Raw genomic sequence first — 8,721 nt, 5'->3', positions numbered from 1 at the left:
TTAGGTTTAGGTTTAGGTTTAGGTTTAGGTTTAGGTTTATTTTAAAAAGCTAGTAGTTATATTAGTGTTATATATATAGGCTTAACTATTAAAAATAGAAGCGTTTAGTTATTAAATAAGGTGCTTTATTAGAAGCCTTCTAATATAGGTCCTTACTATTATTATATTAGAATATATTAGCAGGTTTATACAGGTAATAAGCCTAGTAATAGGAGAAGTAGAAGAGCAGCTATTAGTTATTATAATTAATTCCAATATAGTGCCTATATAGCTATAGCTATTCTAGTATTAGGTTATATTTTCCAATTTCTAGTATATAGAAACGGATTAATTTTATATAGTTTAGGTAGCGGAGGGTTACGTATATAAAGTGCGTGATTTTTCCTTTTTTTAGTTATTTTCCGTTAAATCTAGTTAGGCGTAAGATAATTAGTAGCAGGTTAAAATAAAGGTTCTATGCGTGTGCTAGAAATCTGTAAATATAACCTATACTAGTAGCTCCGCTATTAATTAAGGCTTAGGTATCTAATTATATAGAACCTTACTATAGGGAAAATAAAGTAAGGATTTATTATTTCTAGGAGTTAACTACAGGTTTTTTAAATAGATTTATAGAAATCCGGGGTTAGAATAGTTCTAGAGGGCGACTTAGGCCTAGAACTAAGCTTTTAATAGCTTTTTTATATAGGACTAGTATTTTCCTCTAGAATAATTAAAGCTAGAGAATAAGTTTATAAATATAAATAAACGGCGTGCGGGTAAAAACTAGGGCGGGCTTACGGCTTATATATACGTGCGTGGACTTAAGAGCCTATTTAGGCTAAATAATCGGATTTATAGTAATAGTATAGAGCAGTTATAGAAGATATAGCTATGCTTGCTATACTTATAGCAGAGGCCCTTTTAGCAGCGTTTTTCTTATTTAGCAGATCTAGCCGGGGCGTAGTCTAATACCTTAATTTCTATCGCGTTTAGGTTCTTCTAAGCGAAGGGTTAATAATAAAAGGAATAGTTAGCTAGTAGGTATTAGAAATTATTATTATATACAGAAATTAGGTTAGTATATTTATTTATATTATCCGGAATATAAATACTAACTATAGCTTTATATAGCTTATCTAATAATAAGTATTAGAGTTAGGTTATTAAACTAATTTTATTAAGGCCTATATTAGCAGTAAGGCGTCGGAATTTAGTAAAGTAAGAAATAAAGCTATATTTTCCTTATTTTAGTAAGTTAAGTTTACTTAAAGTAGTAAGTTCCTTATTAGGATTACTATATATAGCCTGTAGAAATAATATAAATTATTCTACTATTTATATATCCCGATTTATTAAAGGATCTATTAGTATTAACGGGTTATACTTTAGATAAAAGTACGCGTATAGCAGGTAGGCTTGTTTAGTAGGGTATTAGTCCGCGTTTTCTTCTAGTTTATATTATAGTTTTCGGATAAAGCTAAGAAGTTTTTTTCGGCGGCCGTTAAATATTAGAGGGTTAATTAATCGGTCGGATTTCCAGGTAGGCGGGTTAGAATATATTAGAGAGGTATTAGAAAAGGGAGAAAGTATAACTTTAATAGTTAAGGTCTATATATAGTTTATAGGGGCGACAGGCTTTAAGCTATTATTTAATTTATAAACAGTATTTTCTATAGATTATTAGTTAGGCGTAGGCGGTATAGAAAAAGAGGATTAGAACCGGATTATTAATATTTCCTTTTATAGTACTGCTATTTCTTCCGTAAAAATAGATTATTAGTGCTATAGGGCTTTTATAAAAGCAGATTATTAGTTCTATAGGACTTCTATAAATAAGAATTATACTGCGGTAAGCTATTCCTTTATAGAAGAAACCAGCTCTATAAGTATAGTAGTTAGGTTATTTAGGGTTATTATAGTAGTAAAGGAATATAATATAATATTACGCTAGCGCTATAAGCAGGAGTTTAAGGGCTTAAGAAGGAGCGTTAATAAAGTGCTAGGTATAATACTACGTGGAGAATTAAGATATTATATAAAGAATAGGAAATTAGAAGCGCCGGCGAAGAAGATATACCGGCAGGACGTGTGTATAGCGCGAGCTTACGAGCTCTATGCAAGGTTAGGTAACAAAGCTATATAATAGGCGAATTGTAGTAGGTAAAGTGTTGCGGGTAGTTACTGTAATAATATCCTATCTTGCCGCAGCGCCTATAGCGCGCTTGCTATAACAGTATTACCTGTTACACGCGCTACGCCGTGGCGTAGCTTGCTCCTAGCCCTGCTAGCCTTAGCTCGCGGCCCGTTTTATATATAGACCTGCCTCTGCCCCTGCTTCTACTTTTTACTAATTCTTTTAATTTATTATATAGCTATATATAGCTATTATTAATTAAATCTAATACTTATTTATCTCGCGTTTATATCTAATATATTATTGTTATAATACTTACTACTATACACTTCTACCCGGGCGCCTCTTATTTTAACGTATTTCGCCCTTAATTTATTTATTAGCTTCCTTTTAAGCAATTATATTAGACCTCTATACCTTTATTAGAACTTTTTACCTTTAAATTTACTTTTTTTTACGCTTTTTATACTTTATAGCAGCCTTATTTGCCTTTTAAAGGCTTATAACCTAATTACGCAATAATACTGCCCTATATATCTATATTTTAGCGCCTTTAATAAGTAAATTAAGCAACTTAAAAATTATAGTAGAAGAGCTATTTTAATATATTTAAATGCGATTATAAATTAAAGCTAATTAAGAGCCTAGCTTAAAAGTATTACTTAGTGTTTTTAATTCCTATTAAGCCTTTACTATAGCAAAAGGCAATAGTATATAAAGTATAAAAAGGAACACTAAAATCGTGATTTAACCCGTATTATCGTACGGGCGTTTCTTTCCGTTTTATTCGAACCGCAAGGCCCGTATAAAAGTGAGAATCACGTTTATTACTAGTGCAGCGGCGTTGCGTCGTGGCTAGAGGTCGTCTTTGGAAACGTCGTTCTTAACGCCGCTAGAATAGCAGAGTTTTCACGGGTTTTAGCGGCTTACTACTACTAAACTCGATACCTATAGATAATAGGAAGATAAACAGAGGGTTATTATTTATAACTATCCGATATTCTATTACCTAGGATACTAACCTAGGGCTACACCTAGTGCCTGTATTTACTAGTAAAGCAATAGGTTTTTATTTTAATAGAATAATAGAACACCTCTGTACCGGCTATATTAAAAGCCCTTATATCTACAACCTAATAATACCGGAACTAGAAGGACTAGGAAAGTAAAAGTAAAAATAGTGGCGGTTTAGTTAGTAAATAATAAGGGGTAATAGCTGCGCGGTATTAAGTTATTATAGTAACCTTTTATCTATAAAACACGGTCGGCCTATTATTATAAAAACGTTATAGGTAACGCGAAGGGGCTGCTAGTGCCTAGGCTGGCGGCCGTAGGGCGTGGTATATAATAGTAGTAATAGTTAGCTCTAGGCCTTTATAGATACCTAGTAGACTTATAATAGGCGCTAGTAGAATAGAAAGTATATAGAGTATATATATATTTTTCCTATTTTAGTCTACTTATACACGGCTATATAAGCTCCGGCTTATATAATACCTTTATATAGTAAGGATATAGTAGGAAGTATACGTGTATACTTCCTATTTTATACAGCTGCGCGGGCTAGGCCTATACAGCACTTCTATAGAATAGGAAGTATATATATTTTTTACGGCCTTTCTGTTTTACTAGCGGCCATTATATAAAAAGAAAAATTAACACCTTACTAGTAATACTATCTATATAGCCCGAAAAAACGGATACGCGTATCGGTTTATTAAAAGGCAGAGGTAAGCTATAAAATAGGCTTAAGAAGCAAATTAGGTATATACAGGCGGGAGATGGTTTAATCTAGGCCGGATACTATAGAAGCACTCCGTGTAGAAAACTGTAGCAAGGAAGCTAGGTAGGTAGCTTTATATTTACAACTTGCTATATATTTAGCTAGCTAGATATAATATACCTAGACTGCAAAACCCGGACAGATTTAGGAAAACGCATTATAATAGCTTATTCCGTAGTGGACTTAATAAATCTACTACGTGTCCCTAATAGCTATATAATAATAAGAAAAGCGCTTAGCGCTATATACCGCAGAGGACGGGGTTTTTATCCGAACGCTGTATAGCAGCAAACGGTTTCTCCTTATAAACTAGCCTAGATAGAACAGCTGTATAAACCCTAATAGAAGCTACACCAGCGTAATAGAATTTAATAATAATAATAATATATAAAGTATAATATTAAGCTTTAAAAACACTGCTTTTAGATTAAGTAGTATAAGGCCGGCGCCTTAAAAGCTTATATAAATATTACTTTTTATAAATAAGTTATTAAATACTGCTTTAAAAGCTAGTAGGAACTTAAGCTTTATAATATAGTTAATATAGTTGCGCGCTAGATTCTTAATTTAGCAACTATACGCTTTTTTTAACGGCGCAAAACAGCCTATATTAAGCAGCTATAATAGATATAAGGCGTGCGGCAGTATATATAGCGTAATAATATTATTCTCCTTATAAAGCTCTTTAAATTTAAGTAAGTTATAGCTCTTATAACTATCTAAAATAAGCAAGTAATATATACCTATAGTACGGTCCTTTATATATATATTAAAATATTATAGCTATATAATACTAAGCTTATTTATTATCTAGCTATTATTACTTACTACTATAGCTTAGTCTAGTAGTATATTACTACCTTTATACTATATAGAGAGGTAGTACTTACCTATAAAAATAATAAACAGCGGGATTACCTATCTATATATATTAATAGCCTTAATTATAGTAGCCTACTTATAACTATCTAGTTATATAGCTTTTAGTTAATTTTATCTCTTAGAGCCTATAATAACTACTTTTATTAAAATAATACCTATCTAGAAGCCGGTTTTATTAAAGTTATAGAAGTTATTATCTATAATACTATACTTTGCCTTTATATTGCGTATAAGCTTAAACTATAGTATAATAATCCTTAGATTTTTATATAGAGCTTTCTAGCAATTATACTTTTAATTAAACTATATTTAAAGCTTATTAGTCTGCTTAATAAGGTTATATAGCTAGTTTTTACTAACTTAGCCGGCACTGCGCTCTCTAAGTAACTTATTAGCTATATTTCTTATAGTGTTTAAGCTAGGCGTAAACCCTTATAAATCTAGACTAAGTATATATTTAATAATAACTAATTTTTCTAGCTTTACAAGCTTTTTTAAATTAGGCTTATAATTATATTAAGTAGTAGTTCTAGCGCGTTAGTTTTAGAGCGTGCTTCTAGAGACGTTATATATTATAATAGCGCGTTATTCGCTTTAAAGTTAATTCTTATTAATTGCTAAAATAGCTAGGCAGATTTAGCCTTTTTTTTAGATTAATTATATATTATATTATTAAGATATAGTGGTTAAAAGCTAATAGAGCGCGTTTTAGTAATAAGGTAGCCGGCTTGCTTAGGTGGCCGGCTCGCTTATATTACATGTTAAAGCTAAAATCTTTTTATATATTTTCCTAATAAAGCTCCGAATATAGCGTATATAGAAGTTGCGCGGGTAAAAAGGCCTAAAAGTAAGGTAGTTAGGCATTTTATTAGCTTTTATAATAAGAATATTAGAAATATTTTTAAAGTCTACTATTTTATTAGTAATAAATTATAGAAGCTAAAAACTTTAAAAAAGGCAGAAAAAAAATATAAAAGCTTAGAAAACTTCCTAAAAAGTAGAATATAGAGGAAAGGAAGTAGAAAGCGCCTAAATAAGGTTTTTATACTTAAAATCTATTCTAGGGTCTACTAGATTATAGCGCTAATATATTACACGCGTATATAATACCGGTAAACCTTTTTAGTTTATTATATATAAAAATATCTAAATAGCAGTACTAAGGTTCTATAGGCCTAAGGGTTTATTAAGAATAATTCTATATATAAAGTATAATAATATTAGTACTATTTCCCTATTATATATTTCTTTTTTTAGGCGCGCCTTCTGCGTATACGCAATATATAGTATAGGGCTGCGCTAATAACTAGAGCTAAACTTATATTTACCCTTAAAATATAAAAGGCTTATATTACTAATACTCTCTAAGGGCCTATACGCACGCGCGTATTTAGCGCATAGGAAACTAGTATAAAAAAAGCTGTTAAGAAGAGTAAAAAAAAGAAAGCGCGCTAGGAATTAAACTAAAAAGCAACGCGGTAGCACCGGAAACTGCGGCTATAATAGCTATAGATTTTTAATACTAAAAAACTCTATTTTATAACAGCAATTATTATAGACCTAGATTTAGCCCTTTTAACTGCCCTAACTTTATAGTAGAGTATAGTAATTATACTATTAAGTAATTATTAAATATATTCTATACTATAAAATTAAAGGTTAGTTTAAAATACTTTATATATATATACAGGTGCTATATATATATTATACACCGTATTTAGCTATATAGCCTTACTATTTTATACTATAATATAATCTCGGCCGTATAGTAATACTAAATTAGGTAGCTACTATATATAGAGAACGTAAACTATATATTAAAAAGCCGACTACTATAACCTATTACTTACCGATATAAAGTTATAGTAATATTATATAAGTTTTATAGGTACTATACTTTTTCTAAGTATTAGGCTTTGCACTTATAATAGCGCCTATACTAGCCGCTAGCGCCTAAATTTTAAACTTATATACTGCTATTATATAGGGCTTTAGCTAGTAATATATAACTATTCTATTACTATAGTACTTTTAGTTCCTCTATTTTTCCCTATAAAGTTATAGAGTTTATTTAATAAGGCTATATAGGTTTAGGTTAAACCCTTTTTAAAAGGGGGGGTAGTATAAGATAACTAGAGCACCTATAGTATATAGCTATAAAATAGAATATAAATACATCTTTTCTAATTTATATAGCCTGCTTATATAGGTATATAGCCTATAAGGCCTCTATAAGTTATATACTTACTTAAGCTAAAGTATATATAGCTCTAGGCTATATATTATAATTTTTTAAGGATTTATCTTTTAATATATAAAGTTGTTAATTCTATCTATAAGCCCCCTATTATACACTTTTCCCTTATAAATTACTTAACTTAAAAAGCTGCTTAATAGCCTTAGATATAATAGGAATTTATTTTTTCTTTTATAAATACTTCCTTTACTATTCTATAGCTTTTTTTTTAGCTTTTAGAAGGCTAGTACCTTTAGGTATTTTTTATTACTTTTTTAATAGTTTTCTACTTTAAAGCTAAGGCTATAAAGCTGCCTAAGCTTAAATTTAGCTTAGTTAAAATTATAGAATTACTGCTACTATAGTAAGGTAGAATAGTACCTATAAAAATATAGGTATATAGCCTATAGTATATACCTATAAAAGGTAATATACTACTTTAGCTTTTAGGCTCTAGCTGCTATTCTATAGTAAGCCCTATTATTATCTATCTATTACTACTTTTTATAGCTAGCTATATAGCTATACTGCGCGCTTTTATAGGCGCCGCCTTAATTAATCCTTTTTCTACCTATATATACTATACCTGCTCTTTCTGCCTATATATACTATATATACTATATATACTATACCTTTTTCTTTTTTTTCCTTTTACTTAGGTGCTCTATATATACTATATACTATACTTTTACCTTACTATACTACTTTATATTTTTTTTATTATAACCTTTAGTTTAAATAGAATAAGGCCGGCCTTAGCCTATTTAAAGAAAAATATTCTTTTTAGTAAATATTTTATTCTAGGCTAGCTAGAAGCTAGTAAAGAAGTTCTACTTTTAAAAGTATATAAAGCCTTTACTTTAGTATTAGAATTAGATAAGTTTATTAAAGTAATTAATAGTAAGAAAATAGAAGAAAAAAATATCTAGTAGCTATAGCTAATATATTAAATAAAAAGGGAATATAGTAAAGAAAATTCTATACTTATTATACTAATTATATAAGGTAATAAGAGCACCTATAGTATATAGCTATAAAATAGGATATAGATATATTTTTTCTAATTTATATAGCTTATAAGGCCTCTATAAGTTACGTGCTCGCTTAGGCCGGGGTATATATAGCCCTAAGCTATATATTATAATTTCTTAAGAATTTATTTCTTAATATATAAAATCGTTAATTCTATCTATAAGCCCCTTACTATACACTTTTCCCTTATAAATTAATAAAGCGTATATTTATATAAAAACTATAGCTATCTAAAATTAAAAGCTTCTAGTCTTTTTTTTAGTATACCTTTACCTATATTTCTTAATTAAATATAGTAGTAAGCTATTAGAATCTAAAGTTGTTATTAGTCTAGCTAGTAGAAGAAAAAGCAAAAAAGCAGTTATATTTTTATAGATTAAAATCCGGGGACTACTAATCATACACCCCCTAATTCCTAGACGTACACCCCCTTTTCACTCCATGTACACCCCCCCCTTTTCACTCCATGTATACCCCCCCCTTTTGGCGCTTCACCACCTTCTAATTGGCTCGGAGAGCCCGGAGCTTCCTCCGGGCATTCACCCTTACGTCTCTCTGCACGTGATGCTATACGCGAGGCCGTACGGCCTTACGTACGGCTATATATATGGCTACACGAATCGGAAAGGATGTATGCCGATTTGTATAGCCTTATGTACAAGCCTAAGTCTA

This window comes from Mytilinidion resinicola (assembly GCF_010093595.1).
Source record: "Mytilinidion resinicola strain CBS 304.34 unplaced genomic scaffold BDZ99scaffold_3, whole genome shotgun sequence".
Taxonomy (NCBI): domain Eukaryota; kingdom Fungi; phylum Ascomycota; class Dothideomycetes; order Mytilinidiales; family Mytilinidiaceae; genus Mytilinidion; species Mytilinidion resinicola.
Note: the sequence above shows the minus strand (reverse complement) of the source record.